This window comes from Pleurodeles waltl, chromosome 3_1 (genome assembly GCF_031143425.1).
Source record: "Pleurodeles waltl isolate 20211129_DDA chromosome 3_1, aPleWal1.hap1.20221129, whole genome shotgun sequence".
NCBI classification, from domain to species: domain Eukaryota; kingdom Metazoa; phylum Chordata; class Amphibia; order Caudata; family Salamandridae; genus Pleurodeles; species Pleurodeles waltl.
The window spans coordinates 732,922,245-732,938,956 of NC_090440.1; positions in this window are offsets into that span (position 1 = coordinate 732,922,245).

The window sequence follows — 16,712 nt, forward strand, 5'->3', positions numbered from 1 at the left end:
AGTGGCACTTGGCTGGCGGTGTGCATGGAGTGGCGCTTGGCTGGCGGTGTAAACAGTGACTTGCTGTTGGCCACTACAACACACTGCCAGCCAAACGCCAGTCCACACACTCTCATCAGCTGGTGTGATTGCTGTATCAGGCATGTGGGCGTATGAAAGTGATGGGCCCTTGAATGGCACTGTCTGTTGATGCGAATGTTGTAATGTGCTGGGCCTGCGGCTGGCGGCGTGAATGGTCTTGTGCATGCCATGTATGAAAGGTGTGTGAATGGACTGTAAAGCGGTTGGTGCCTTGACGCGGCTGTACAGCTGACGAGCTGTGTCATTGGTTCAGTTTTTTGGCCTTTAAGTTATTAACAGTGCATTTCATTTTTGTGAAATCTCTTGGTAATAAAATTGGATCTACTGAACCATCACTCACCCTCGTGCCAAATCCAACAAGTATGTGTGGTAGGAATGACAAAACCTGCTCCACTGTAATCTGCCATCGCAGCATACCCGTGACATGCTACGTGTCTCGGGTGGGACCCTGATGATGAAGCATGCCACCACCTTAGTTGGTGGGTGAGGAGTCTTTTTAACAAAATGAAAGTGCGTTTCTTTTCACAATTTTAGTGTTTGGAACATCACAGAAGGATGTGGATACATCAAAATGATCAATTACAAAACTACCTCTTTTTGTGGGGGGGAGGAGAGACACACCAGAGTTTTTGGTCCCCGGCGCAGCAGTCATCTAGGGAAACCTACCAAACCCAAACATTTTTTAAAACTAGACACCCGAGGACTCCAGGCAGGTGTGGTTTGCGTGGATCACCCAACATTTTCTTACCCAGACTCCTCTGCAAACCTCAAAATTTGCTTAAAAAAGCATACTTTCCTCAACTTTCTTTGTAGGATCACCGTGCCTGCACAAATTTCCTACCACACAGCGTTCCCCTCCGTCTCTCAAGTAAAATGATAACTCACCTGTGTGAATCCCCAAAGCAGAGTCAGCCTAAAAATGTATAAAAGAAAAAAATTAACTAATCAACTCCCTGTTCTATCCCCTCAATCTCTACACGTTTTTGACCTTTTCCTCTTTCAGGGCCACCCACACAAGTGAGGTATCATTTTTATCAACAGACCGAAGGGAACATTGGGTGGTACGAAATTTGTTCCTATAAAGGAAAGTGTGAAAAATGTGATTTTTGTCAGCTATATTTGAGGTTTGCAGAGGAGTCTGGGTAGGAAAATGTTGGGGGATCCATGCAAGCCAAACCTCCCTGGACTCCACTGGGTGTCTAGTTTTCAAAAATGTCTGGGTTTGGTAGGTTTCCCTAGATGACCGCTGCAGCGGGGACCAAAAACGCACCCCCAACCCCTGCAAAAACAGGTAGTAGTTATGCAATAGATCATTTTCATGTGTCCATGTTGTGTTTTGGGGGTGTTTGCTGTTGCAGGCACTAGACCTACCCACATATGTGAGGTACCATTTTTATCAGGAGACTTGGGGGAATGCTGGATGGAAGGACATTTGTGGCTCCTCTTAGAATCCAGAACTTTCTATCACCCAAATGTGAGGAAAATGTGTTTTCTTGCCACATTTTGAGGGTCTCAAAGGATTCTGGGTAATACAACCTGGTGAGAGCCCCACAAGTCACCCCATTCTGATTTCTCCTAGGTGTCTAGTTTTCAGAAATGTCTAGGTTTCCTAGGTTTTCCTAGGTGCCGGCTGAGCTAGAGGCCAAAATCCACAGCTAAGCACTTTGCAAAAACCAGGTCAGCTTTCTTTAGGAAAATGTGATGTGTCCACGTTGTGTTTTGGGGCATTTCCTGACGCAGGCAGTAGGCATACCCATACAAGTGAGGTACCATTTTTATCGGGAGACTTGATAGAATGCTTGGTGGAAGAAAATTTGTGGCTCCTCTTAGATTCCAGAGCTTTTCATCACCAAAATGTCAAGAAAAAGTGTTTATTTTTTACCAATTTGTGAGGTTTGGAAAGGATTCTGGGTAATAGAAACTGCTGAGAGCCCCATAGGTCAATCCATTATGATTTCCCATAGGTGTCTAGTTTTCGGAAATGTCCAGGTTTGCTAGGTTTTCCAAGGTGCCGGCTGAGCTAGAGGCCAAATTCCACAGCTAAGCACTTTGCAAAAAACAGGTCAGTTTTCTTTGGGAAAATGTGATGTGTCCATGTTGTGTTTTGGGGCATTTCCTGTTGCAGGCACTAGGCCTATCCACACAAGTGAGGTACCATTTTTATCGAGAGACTTGGGAGTAACGCTGGGTCGAAGAAAATTTGTGGATCCTCTCAGATTCCAGAACTTTCCATCACCAAAATGTAAAGAAAAAGTGGTTTTTTTGCCAATTTTTGAGGTTTGCAAAGGATTCTGGGTAATAGAACCTGGTAAGAGCCCCACAACTCACCGCATTCTGGATTCCCCTAGGTGTCTAGTTTTCAAAAAATGTATAGGTTTGGTAGGTTTTCCTATGTGCCAGCTGAGCTAGAGGCAAGGATCCACATCTAGGCACTTTGCAAAAAACAGGTCAGTTTTCTTTAGGAAAATGTGATGTGTCCACGTTGTGTTTTGGGAAATTTCCTACTGCGGGCACTAGGCCTACCCATACAAGTGAGGTACCATTTTTATTGGGAGACTTGGGGAAATGCTGGATAAAAGGAAGTTTGTGACTCCCCCCAGATTCCAGAACTTTTCCTCACCAAAATGTGAGGAAAAGCGTATTTGGCAAATTTTGAGGTTTGCAAAGGATTCTGGTTAATAGAAACTGGCGAGAGCCCCACAAGTCACCCCTTTCTGGATTCCCCGAGGTGTCTAGTTTTAAAAAATGCACAGGTTTGGTAGGTTTCCCAAGGTGCCGGCTGAGCTACAGGCCAAAATCCACCGCTAGGCACTTTATAAAAACAGGGTTGTTTTCTTTGAGAAAATGTGATGTGTCCTTGTGTTTTGGGGCATTTCCTGTGGCAGGCTCTAGGCCTACCCACACAAGTGAGGTACCATTTTCATCCGGAGACTTGGGGGAAAGCTGGGTGGAAGAAAATTTGTGGCTCCTCTTATGTTCCAGAACTTTACATCACCCAAATGTGAAAAAAGTGTTTTTTTGCCACTTTTTGAGGTTTGCAAAGGATTCTGGGTACTAGAACCTGGTGAGAGCCCATCAACTCACCCCGTGCTGAATTCCCCTAGGTTTCTAGTTTTCAGAACTATCCAGGTTTGCTAGGTTTTCCTGGGTGCCAGCTGAGCTAGAGGCCAAAATCAACAGCTAAGCACTTTGCAAAAGACAGGTCAGTTTTCTTTAGGAAAATGTGAGGTGTCCATGTTATGTTTTGGGGCATTTCCTGTCACTGGCTTTAGGCCTACTCACACAAGTGAGGTACCATTTTTATCGGGAGACTTGGGGGAACGCTGAGTACAAGGACGTTTGTGGCTCCCCTGAGATTCCAGAACTTTCCATCAACAAAATGTGAGGAGAAAGTGTTTGTTTGCCTAATTTTGAGGTTTGCAAAGGATTCTGGGTAATAGAACCTGGTGTGAGCCCCCAAGTCACCCCATTCTGGATTCCCCTGTATGTGTAGTTTTGAAAAATGCACAGGTTTGGTAGGTTTCCATAGGAGCTCGCTGAGCTAGAGGCCAAAATGCACAGCTAGGCACTATGCAAAAAACAGGTTTGTTTTCTTAGAGAAATTGTGATGTGTCCATGTTGTGTTTTTGGGGCATTTCCTGTCAAAGGCACTAGGCCAACCTACACAAGTGAGGTACCAATTTTATCCAGAGACTTGGTGGAAAGCTGGGTGGAAGAAAGTATGTGGCTTCTCTTAGATTCCAGAACTTTCCATTACCAATATGTGAAGAAAAAGTGTTTTTTTTGCAAATTGTTGAGGTTTGCAAAGGATTCTGGGTAATAAAACCTAGCGAGAGCCCCACAAGTCACCCCATTCTGAATTCCCCTAGGTGTCTAGTTTTCAGAAATGTCCAGCTTTGCTCGATTATCCTAGGTGCCGGCTGAGCTAGAGGCCAAAATCCACAGCTAAGCACTTTGCAAAAAACAGGTCAGTTTTCATTAGGAAAATGTGATGTGCCCATGTTGTGTTTTGCAGCATTTCCTGTCGTGGGCACTAGGCCTACCCACACAAGTGAGGTACCATTTTTATTGGGAGACTGGGGGAACCCTAGGGAGAAGGAAGTTTGTGACTCCCCTCAGATTCCAAAAGTTTCCATCACCAAAATGTGAGGAAAAAGTATTTTTTGCCTAAGTGTGAGGTTTGCAAAGGATTCTGGGTAATAGAACCTGGTGAGAGCCCCACAAGTCAGCCCTTTCAGGATTCCTCTAGGTGTCTAGCTTTAAAAAATGCACGTTTGGTAGGTTTTCCAAGGTGCCGGCTAGGGGCCAAAATCCACAGCTAGGCACTTTGCAAAAACAGGTTTGTTTTCTTTGAGAAAATGTGATGTGTCCATGTTGTGTTTTGGGGCATTACCTGTCGCAGGCACTAGGCTTACCCACACAAGTGAGGTACCATTTTTATCCAGAGACATGGGGGAAAGCTGGGTGGAAGAAAATTTGTGGCTCCTCCTAGATTCCAGAACTTTCCATCACCAAAATGTGAAGAAAAAGTGTTTTTTTGCCAATTTTGGAGGTTTGCAGAGGATTCTGGGTAATAGAACCTGGTGTGAGCAGCACAACTCACCCCGTTCTGAATTCCCCTAGGTTTCTTGTTTTCAGAAATGTCCAGGTTTGCTAGGTTTTCCTATGTTCCAGCTGAGCCAGAGGCGAAAAGCAACAGCTAAGCACTTTGCAAAAAACAGGTCAGTTTTCTTTAGGAAAATGTGATGTGTCCATCTTATGTTTTTGGGCATTTCCTGTTGCGGGTTCTAGGCCTACCCACACAAGTGAGGTACCATTTTTATCAGGAGACTTGGGGGAATGCTGAGAAGGAAGTTTGTGGCTCCCCTCAGATTCCAGAACTTTCCATCACCAAAATGTTAGGAAAAATTGTTTTTTTGCCTAATTGTGAGGTTTGCAAAGAATTCTGGGTAATAGAACCTGGTGTGAGCAGCACAACTCACCCCATTCGGGATTACCCTATGTGTCTAGGTTTCAAAAATTCATAGGTTTGGTAGGTTTCCATAGAAGCTGACTGAGATAGAGGCCAAAATCCACAGCTAGGCACTTTGTAAAAAAACAGGTTTGTTTTCTTTGAGAAAATGTGACGTGTCCATGTTGTGTTTTTGGGGCATTTCCTGTTGAAGGCACTAGGCCTACCCACACAGGTGAGGTACCATTTTTATCCGGAGACTTGGGGAAAAGCTGGGTGGAAGGAAGTTTGAGACTCCCCTAAGATTCCACAACTTTCCATCACCCAAATGTGGAAAAGTGTTTTTTTGCCAATTTTTGAGGTTTGCAAGGGATTCTGGGTAATAGAACCTGGTGAGAGCCCCACATGTCACCCCATTCTGGATTCCCCTAGGTGTCTAGTGTTCATAAATACACAGGTTTAATAGGTTTACCTATGTGACGACTGAGCTAGAGGACAAAATCCACATCTAGGCACTATCAAAAAAAAAGGTCAGTTTTCTTTAGGAAAATGTGATGTGCCCATGTTATGTTTTGGGACATTTCCTACCCGGGCACTAGGCCTACCCACACAAGTGAGGTACCATTTTCATCCGGAGACTTGGGGGGAAAGCTGGGTCAAAGAAAATTTGTGTCTCCTCTTAGATTCCAAAACTTTCCATCACCAAAATGTGAAGAAAAAGTGTTTTTTTGCCACTTTTTGAGGTTTGCAAAGGATTCTGGGTAATAGAACCTGGTGAGAGCCCCACAAATCACCCTATTCTGGATTCCCCTAGGTGTCTAGTTTTAAAAAATGCACAGGTTTGGTGGGTTTCCCAAGGTGCCGGCTGAGCTAGAGGCCAAAATCCACAGCTAGGCACTTTGCAAAAAACAGGTTTGTATTCTTTGAGAAAATGTGATGTGCCCATGTTGTGTTTTAGGACATTTCCTTCCCGGGCACTATTCCTACCCACACATGTGAGGTACCATTTTCATCCGGAGACATGGGGGAAAGCTGTGAGGAAGAAAATTTGTGTCTCCTATTAGATTCCAGAACTTTCCATCACCAAAATGTGAAGAAAAAGTGTTTTTTTGCCACATTTTGAGGTTTCCTAAGGATTGTGGGTAATGGAACCTTGAGAGAGTCCTACAAGTCACCTTCATTCCAGATTCCTCTAGGTGTCTAGTTTTAAAAAATACACAGGTTTAGTAGGTTTACTTACGTACCGGCTGAGCTATAGGCCAAAATCCACATCTAGGCACTTTGCAAAAAACAGGTCAGTTTTCTTTAGGAAAATGTGATGTGCCCATGTTGTGTTTTGGGACATTTCCTACCTGGGCACTAGGCCTACCCACACAAGTGAGGTACCATTTTCATCCGGAGACTTGGGGGAAAGCTGGGTCAAAGAAAATTTGTGTCTCCTCTTAGATTCCAAAACTTTCCATCACCAAAATGTGAAGAAAAAGTGTTTTTTGTATATTTTTGAGGTTTGCAAAGGATTCTGGGTAATAGAACCTGGTGAGAGACCCACAAATCACCCCATTCTGGATTCCCCTAGGTGTCTAGTTTAAAAAAATGCACAGGTTTGGTGGGTTTCCCAAGGTGCCGACTGGGCTAGAGGCCAGAATCCACATCTAGGCACTTTGCAAAAAACAGGTTTGTTTTCTTTGAGAAAATGTGATGTGTCCATTTTGTGTTTTGGGGCATTTCCGGACGCAGACACTAGGCCTACCCACACAAGTGAAGTACAATTTTCATCCGAAGACTTGGGGGAAAGCTGGATGGAAGAACATTTGTGGCTCTTCTCACATTCCAGAAATTTCCATCACTAAAATGTGAGGAAAAATAGTTTTTTTGCCACTTTTTGAGGTTTGCAAGAGATTCTGGGTTATAGAACCTGGTTACAGCCCCACAAGTCACCCCATTCTGGATTCCCCTAGGTGTCTAGGTTTAAAAAATACACAGGTTTAGTCGGTTTACCTATGTTCCGACTGAGCTAGAGGCCAAAGTCCACATCTAGGCACTTTGCAAAACACAGGTCAGTTTTCTTTAGGAAAATGTGATGTGTCCATGTTGTGTTTTGAGACATTTCCTGACGCAGACACTAGGCCTACCCATACAAGTGAGGTACCATTTTCATCCGGAGACTTGGGGGAAAGCTGGATCGAAGACAATTTGTGGCTCCCCTCAGATTCCAGAACTTTCCATCGCCAAAATGTGAGGAAAAAGTGTTTTTTGTGCCTAATTTTGAGGTCTGCAAAGGATTTTGGGTAATAGAACCTGGCGTGAGCCACACAAGTCACCCCATTCTGGATTCCCCTATGTGTCTAGTTTTAAAAAATGCACAGGTTTGGTAGGTTTCCATGGAAGCTGCCTGAGCTAGAAGCCAAAATCCACAGCTAGGCACTTTGTAAAAAACAGGTTTGTTTTATTTGAGAAAATGTTGTGTTTTGAGGCATTTCCTATCACAAGCACTAGACCTACCCACACAAGTGAGGTACCAATTTAATCCGGAGACTTGGGGGAAAGCTGGGGCAAAGAAAATGGCTCCTCTTAGATTCCAGAACTTTCCATCACCAAAATGTGAAGAAAAGGTGTTTTCTGCCAATTTTTGAGGTTTGCAAAGGATTCTGGGTAATAGAACCTGGTGTCTAGTTTTCAAAAATGTATACGTTTAGTAGGTTTCCCTACGTGCAGGCTGAGCTAGAGGCCAAAATCCACATCTAGGTACTTTGCAAAAATCAGGTCAGTTTTCTTTATGAAAATGTGATGTGCCCACATTGTGTTTTAAGACACTTCCTACCCGGGCACTAGGCCTACCCAAACAAGTGAGGTACCATTTTCATCTGGAGACTTGGGGGAAAGCTGGGTCGAAGAAAATTTGTGTCTCCTCTTAGATTCCAGAACTTTCCATCACCTAAATGTGAAGAAAAAGTGTTTTTTGCCAATTGTTGAAGTTTGCAAAGGGTTCTGGGTAATAGAAGCTGATGAGAGCCCAACAAATCACCCCATTTTGGATTCCCCTAGGTGTCTAGTTTTCAAAAATGTATAGGTTTGGTAGGTTTCCCTACGTGCTAGCTGAGCTAGAGGCCAAAATCCACATCTAGGCACTTTGCTAAAAACAGGTCAGTTTTCTTTAGGAAAATGTGATGTGTCCACGTTGTGTTTTGGGAAATTTCCTATTGCAGGCACTAGGCTTACCCGTACAAGTGAGGTACCATTTTTATTGGGAGACTTGGGGGAAAGGAGGTAGAAGGGAGTTTGTGGCTCCCTTCAGATTCCAGAACTTTCCATCACCAAAATGTGAGGAAAAAATGTTTTGGGGAAAATTTGGAGGTTTGTAAAGGATTCTGGGTAATAGAACCTTGTGACAGCCCCACAAGTCACCCCTTTCTGGATTCCCCTAGGTGTCTAGGTTTAAAAAATGTACAGGTTTGGTAGTTTTCCCAAGGTGCCGGCTGAGCTAGAAGCCAAAATCCACAGCTAGGCACTTTGCAAAAACAGGGTTATTTTCTTTGAGAAAATGTGATGTGTCCATGTTGTGTTTTGGGGCAATTCCTGTCGCAGGCACCAAGCCTACTCACAGAAGTGAGGTACCATTTTCATCCGGAGACTTGGGGGAAAGCTGGGTGGAAGAAAATTTGTGGCTCCTATTAGATTCCAGAACTTTCCATGACCAAAATGTGAAGAAAAAGTGTTTTTTTGCCAATTTGTGTGGTTTGCAAAGGATTCTGGGTACTAGAACCTGGTGAGAGCCCATCAACTCACCCCGTGCTGAATTCCCCTCGGTTTCTAGTTTTTAGATATGTCCAGGTTTGCTAGGTTTTCCTAGGTGCCAGCTGAGCTAGAGGTCAAAATCAACAGCTAAGCACTTTGCAAAAAACAGGTCAGATTTCTTTAGGAAAATTTGATGTGTCCATGTTATGTTTTGGGACATTTCCTGTCGAGGGCTCTAGGCCTACCCACACAAGTGAGGTACCATTTTTATCGGGAGACTTGGGGAATGCTGAGTAGAAGGAAGTTTGTGGCTCCCCTCAGATTCCAGAACTTTCCATCACCAAAATGTGAGGAAAAAGTGTGGTTTTTTTGCCTAATTTTGAGGACTGCAAAGGATTCTGGGTAATAGAACCTGGCGTGAGCCACACAAGTCACCCCATTCTGGATTCCCCTATGTGTCTAGTTTTCAAAAATGCACAGGTTTGGTAGGTTTCCATGGAAGCTGGCTGAGCAAGAAGCCAAAATCCACAGCTAGGCACTTTGTAAAAAACAGGTTTGTTTTCTTTGAGAAAATGTGATGTGTCCATGTTGTGTTTTGGAGCATTTCCTATCACAAGCACTAGACCTACCCACACAAGTGAGGTACCAATTTAATCCGGAGACTTGGGGGAAAGCTGGGTCGAAGAAAATGTGTGGCTTCTCTCAGATTCCAGAACTTTCCATCACCAAAATGTGAAGGAAAAGTGTTTTTTGCCAATTTTTGAGGTTTGCAAAGGATTCTGGGTAATAGAACCTGGTGTGAGCCCCAGCAATCACCCCATTCTGAATTCCCCTAGGTGTCTAGTTTTCAGAAATGTCCAGGTTTGCTAGGTTTTCCTAGGTGCCAGCTGAGCTAGAGGTCAAAATCCACACCTAAGCACTTTGCAGAAAACAGGTCAGTTTTCTTTAGGAAAATGTGATGTGCCCATGTTGTGTTTTGGTGCATTTCCTGTTGTGGACACTAGGCCTACCCACACAAGTGAGGTACCAGTTTTATCGTGAGACTTGGGGAAACGCTGGGTAGAAGGAAGTTTGTGGCTCCCCTCAGATTCCAGAACTTTCCATCAACGAAATGTGAGGAAAAAATGTTTTTTTTTTGCCAAATTTTTAGGTTTGCAAAGGATTCTAGATAATAGAACCTGGTGAGAGCCACACAAGTCACCCCATTCTGGATTCCCCTATGTGTCTAGTTTTAGAAAATGCACAGGTTTGGTAGGTTTCCATGGAAGCTGCCTGAGCTAGAAGCCAAAATCCACAGCTAGGCACTTTGTAAAAAACAGGTTTGTTTTCTTTGAGAAAATGTTGTGTTTTTAGGCATTTCCTATCACAAGCACTAGACCTACCCACACAAGTGAGGTACCAATTTAATCCGGAGACTTGGGGGAAAGCTGGGGCAAAGAAAATTTGTGGCTCCTCTTAGATTCCAGAACTTTCCATCACCAAAATGTGAAGAAAAGGTGTTTTCTGCCAATTTTTGAGGTTTGCAAAGGATTCTGGGTAATAGAACCTGGTGTCTAGTTTTCAAAAATGTATACGTTTAGTAGGTTTCCCTACGTGCAGGCTGAGCTAGAGGCCAAAATCCACATCTAGGTACTTTGCAAAAATCAGGTCAGTTTTCTTTATGAAAATGTGATGTGCCCACATTGTGTTTTAAGACACTTCCTACCCGGGCACTAGGCCTACCCACACAAGTGAGGTACCATTTTCATCTGGAGACCTGGGGGAAAGCTGGGTCGAAGAAAATTTGTGTCTCCTCTTAGATTCCAGAACTTTCCATCACCTAAATGTGAAGAAAAAGTGTTTTTTGCCAATTTTTGAAGTTTGCAAAGGGTTCTGGGTAATAGAAGCTGGTGAGAGCCCAACAAATCACCCCATTTTGGATTCCCCTAGGTGTCTAGTTTTCAGAAATGTATAGGTTTGGTAGGTTTCCCTACGTGCTAGCTGAGCTAGAGGCCAAAATCCACATCTAGGCACTTTGCTAAAAACAGGTCAGTTTTCTTTAGGAAAATGTGATGTGTCCACGTTGTGTTTTGGGAAATTTCCTATTACAGGCACTAGGCTTACCCGTACAAGTGAGGTACCATTTTTATTGGGAGACTTGGGGGAAAGGAGGTAGAAGGGAGTTTGTGGCTCCCTTCAGATTCCAGAACTTTCCATCACCAAAATGTTAGGAAAAAATGTTTTGGGGAAAATTTGGAGGTTTGTAAAGGATTCTGGGTAATAGAACCTTGTGACAGCCCCACAAGTCACCCCTTTCTGGATTCCCCTAGGTGTCTAGGTTTAAAAAATGCACAGGTTTGGTAGGTTTCCCAAGGTGCCGGCTGAGCTAGAAGCCAAAATCCACAACTAGTCACTTTGCAAAAACAGGGTTATTTTCTTTGAGAAAATGTGATGTGTCCATGTTGTGTTTTGGGGCAATTCCTGTCGCAGGCACCAGGCCTACTCACAGAAGTGAGGTACCATTTTCATCCAGAGACTTGGGGGAAAGCTGGGTGGAAGAAAATTTGTGGCCCCTATTAGATTCCAGAACTTTCCATGACCAAAATGTGAAGAAAAAGTGTTTTTTTGCCAATTTGTGTGGTTTGCAAAGGATTCTGGGTACTACTAGAACCTGGTGAGAACCCATCAACTCACCCCGTGCTGAATTCCCCTCGGTTTCTAGTTTTTAGATATGTCCAGGTTTGCTAGGTTTTCCTAGGTGCCAGCTGAGCTAGAGGCCAAAATCAACAGCTAAGCACTTTGCAAAAAACAGGTCAGATTTCTTTAGGAAAATTTGATGTGTCCATGTTATGTTTTGGGACATTTCCTGTCGAGGGCTCTAGGCCTACCCACACAAGTGAGGTACCATTTTTATCGGGAGACTTGGGGGAACGCTGAGTAGAAGGAAGTTTGTGGCTCCCCTCAGATTCCAGAACTTTCCATCACCAAAATGTGAGGAAAAAGTGTTTTTTTTTTTGCCTAATTTTGAGGTCTGCAAAGGATTCTGGGTAATAGAACCTGGCGTGAGCCACAGAAGTCACCCCATTCTGGATTCCCCTATGTGTCTAGTTTTCAAAAATGCACAGGTTTGGTAGGTTTCCATGGAAGCTGGCTGAGCAAGAAGCCAAAATCCACAGCTAGGCACTTTGTAAAAAACAGGTTTGTTTTCTTTGATAAAATGTGATGTGTCCATGTTGTGTTTTGGAGCATTTCCTATCACAAGCACTAGACCTACCCACACAAGTGAGGTACCAATTTAATCCGGAGACTTGGGGGAAAGCTGGGTCGAAGAAAATGTGTGGCTTCTCTCAGATTCCAGAACTTTCCATCACCAAAATGTGAAGAAAAAGTGTTTTTTTGCCAATTTTTGAGGTTTGCAAAGGATCCTGGGTAATAGAACCTGGTGTGAGCCCCAGCAATCACCCCATTCTGAATTCCCCTAGGTGTCTAGTTTTCAGAAATGTCCAGGTTTGCTAGGTTTTCCTAGGTGCCAGCTGAGCTAGAGGTCAAAATCCACACCTAAGCACTTTGCAGAAAACAGGTCAGTTTTCTTTAGGAAAATGTGATGTGCCCATGTTCTGTTTTGGAGCATTTCCTGTCGTGGACACTAGGCCTACCCACACAAGTGAGGTACCAGTTTTATCGTGAGACTTGGGGAAACGCTGGGTAGAAGGAAGTTTGTGGCTCCCCTCAGATTCCAGAACTTTCCATCAACGAAATGTGAGGAAAAAATGTTTTTTTTTGCCAAATATTTAGGTTTGCAAAGGATTCTAGATAATAGAACCTGGTGAGAGCCCTACAAGTCACCCCATTCTGAATTCCCCTGGGTGTCTAGTTTTTTAAAAAATGCACTTTGCAAAAAACAGGTTTGTTTTCTTTGAGAAAATGTGATGTGTCCATGTTGTGTTTTGGGGCATTTCCTGTTGCAGGCATTAGGCCTTCCCACACAAGTGAGGTACCATTTTTATCTGGAGCCTTGAGGGAAAGCTGGGAGGAAGAAAATTTGTGGCTCCTCTTAGATTCCAGAACTTTCCATCACCAAAATGTGAACAAAAAGTGTTTTTTGCCAATTTATGAGGTTTGCAAAGGATTCTGGGTAATAGAACCTTGTGAGAGCCCCACAAGTCACCCCATTCTGGATTCCCTTCAGTGTCTGGTTTTCAAAAATGTGCAGGTTTGGTAGGTTTCCCTACGTGCCGGCTAAGATAGAGGCGAAAATCCACATCTGGGCACTTTGCAAAAAACAGGTCTGTTTTCTTTAAAAAAATGTGATGTCTCCATGTTGTGTTTTGGGACATTTCCTACCGCGGGCACTAGGCCTACCCACGCAAGTGAGGTTACATTTTTATTGGGAGACCTGGGGGAACGCTGAGTAGAAGGAAGTTTATGGCTCTCCTCACATTCCAGAACTTTCCATCACCAAAATGTGAGGAAAAAGTGTTTTTTTGCCAATTTTGAGGTTTACAAGGGATGCTGGGTAATAGAACCTGGTGAGAGCCAAACAAAACCCCCCATTCAGGATTCCTCTAGTTCTCTAGTTTTAAAAAATGCACAGGTTTGGTGGGTTTCCCAAGCTGCCGACTGAGCTAGAGGCCAAAATCCACAGCTAGGCACTTTACAAAAAACAGGTTTGTTTTCTTTGAGAAATGTGATGTGTCCATATTGTGTTTTGGGGCATTTCCTGACGCAGACACTAGGCCTGCCCACACAAGTGAGGTACCATTTTTATCCGGAGACTTGGAGGAGAGCTGGATCGAAGAAAATGTGTGGCTCCTCTCAGATTCCGGATCTTTCCATCACCAAATGTGAAGAAAAAGTGTTTTTTTACCAATTTTTGAGGTTTGCAAAAGGATTCTGGGTAATAGAACCTGGTGAGAGCCCCACCAATCACCCCATTTGGAATTCCCCTACGTGTCTAGTTTTCAGAAATGTCCAGGTTTGCTAGGTTTTCCTAGATGCCGGCTGTGCTCGAGGCCAAAATCCACAGCTAAGCACTTTGCAAAAAACAGGTCAGTTTTCTTTGGGAAAATGTGATGTGCTCATGTTGTGTTTTGGGGCATTTCCTGTTGCGGGCACTAGGCCTACCCACACAAGTGGGGTACCATTTTTATCGGGAGACTTGGGGGAATGCTGGGTGGAACGAAATTTGAGGCTCCTCCTAGATTCCAGAACGTTCCATCACCAAAATGTGAGGTGAAAGTGTTTTTTTTGCCAAATTCTGAGGTTTGCAAAGGATTCTGGGTAATAGAACCTCGTGAGAGCCACACAAGTCACCCCATTCTGAATTTCCCCAGGTGTCTAGTTTTCAAAAACGTATAGGTTTGGTAGGTTTCCCTATGTGCCGGCTGAGCTAGAGGCCAAAATCCACATCTGGGCACTTTGCAAAAAACAGGTCAGTTTTCTTTAGGAAAATGTGATATTTCCACGTTGTGTTTTGGGAAATTTCCTATTGCGGGCACTAGGCCTACCCGTACAAGTGAGGTACCATTTTTATCGGGTGACTTGGGGAACGCTGAGTAGAAGGAAGTTTGTGTCTCCCCTCAGATTCCAGAACTTTCCATCACCAAAATATGAGGAAAAAGTGTTTTTTGCCTAATTTTGCCTACGTGCCGGCTGGGCTAGAGGCCAAAATCCACAGCTAGGCACTTTGCAAAAAAAGGTTTGTTTTCTTTGAAAAAATGTGATGTGTCCATCTTGTGTTTTGGGACATTTCTTGTCGCAGGCTCTAGGCCTACCCACACAAGTGAGGTATCATTTTTATCAGGAGACTTGGGGGAAAACTGGGAGGAAGAAAATTTGTGGCTCCTCTTAGATTCCAGAACTTTCCATCACCAAAACGTGAAGAAAAAGTGTTTTATTTTTGCCAAATTTTGAGGTTTCCAAAGGATTCTGGGTAATAGAACATGGTGAGAGACCCAGCAATCACCCCATTCTGGATTCCCCTAGGTATCTAGTTTTCACAAAATGTTTAGGTTTGGTAGGTTTTCCTAGGTGCCAGCTGAGGTAGAGGCCAAAATCCACAGCTAATGACTTTGCAAAAAACAGGTCAGTTTTCTTTAGGAAAATGTGATGTGCCCATGTTGTGTTTTGGGGCATTTCCTGTCGTAGGCATTAAGCCTACCCACACAAGTGAGGTACCATTTTTATCGGGAGACTTGGGGGAATGCTGGGTGGAAGAAAATTTGAGGCTCCTCCTAGATTCCTGAACTTTCCATCACCAAAATGTGAAGAGAAAGTATTTTTTTTGGGCCAAATTTTGAGGTTTGCAAAGGATTCTGGGTAATAGAACCTTGTGAGAGCCGCACAAGTCACCCCATTCTGAATTTCCCTACGTGTCTAGTTTTTAAAAATGTATAGGTTTGGTAGGTTTCCCTACGTGCCGGCTGAGCTAGAGGCCAAAATCCACATCTAGGCACTTTGCAAAAAACAGGTTGGTTTTCTTTGAGCAAATGTTATGTGTCCATGTTGTGTTTTGGGGCATTTCTTGTTGCAGGCACTAGGCCTACCCACACAAGTGAGGTATCATTTTCATCTGGAGACCTGGGGGAAAGCTGGGAGGAAGAAAATTTGTGGCTCCTCTTAGATTCCAGAACTTTCCATCACCAAAACGTGAAGAAAAAGTGTTTTTGTTTACCAAATTTTGAGGTTTGCAAAGGATTCTGGGTAATAGAACCTTGTGAGAGCCCCACAAGTCACCCCATTCTGAATTCCCCTAGGTGTCTAGTTTTCAAAAATGTATAGGTGTGGTCGGTTTCCATATGTGCCGGCTGAGCTAGAGGCCAAAATCCCCATCTAGGCATTTTGCAAAAAACATATCAGTTTTCTTTAAGAAAATGTGATGTGTCCATGTTGTGTTTTGGGAAATTTCCTATTGCGGGCACTAGGCTTACCCACACAAGTGAGGTACCATTTTTATTGCAAGACTTGGGGGAACGCTGGTTAGAAGGAAGTTTGTGGCTCCCCTCAGATTCCAGAACTTTCCATCACTGAAATGTTAAGAAGAAATGTTTGTTTTGCCAAATTTTGAGGTTTGCAAAGGATTCTGGGTAATATAACCTAGTGAGAGCCCCACAAGTCACCCCATTCTGGATTCCCTTAGGTGTCTAGTTTTAAAAAATGCACAGGTTTGTAAGTTTCCCTAGGTGATTGCTGAGCTAGAGGCCAAAATCCACAGCTCAGCACTTTGCAAAAAACAGGTCAGTTTTCTTTAGGAAAATGTGATGTGTCCATGTTGTGTTTTGGGGCATTTTGTGTCGCAGGCACTAGGTCTACCCACACAAGTGAGGTACCATTTTTATCCTGAGACTTGGAGGAAAGCCGGCAGGAATAAAATTTGTGACTCCTCTTAGATTCCAGAACTTTCCATCACCAAATTGTGAATATTTTGTTTTTTTTTGCCAAATGTTGAGGTTTGCAAAGGTTTCTGGGTAACAGGACCAGGTAAGAGCCCAACAAGTCACCCCATCCTGGATTCCCATAGGGGTCTTGTTTTAAAAAATGCACAGGTTTGATAGGTTTCCCTAGTTGCCGGCTGAGCTAGAGGCCAAAATCCACAGCTAGGCACTTTGCAAAAAACACATCAGATTTCAATGTAAAAATGTCATATGTCCATGTTGCGTTTCCTGTCACGGGCATTAGGCCTACCCACGCAGGTGTGGTACCATTTTTACTGGGAGACTTAGGGGAACACAGAATAGCAGAATAGGTGTTATTGCCCTTCGTCTTTCTCTACATTTATTCCTTCCAAATGTAAGATAGTGTTTAAAAAAGATGTCTACTTGAGAAATGCCATGTAATTCACATGCTAGTATGGGCACCCCGGAATTCAGAGATGTGCAAATAACCACTCCTTCTCAACACCTTATCTTGTGCCCATTTTGGAAATACAAAGGTTTCCTTGATACCTATTTTCCACTCTTTATATTTC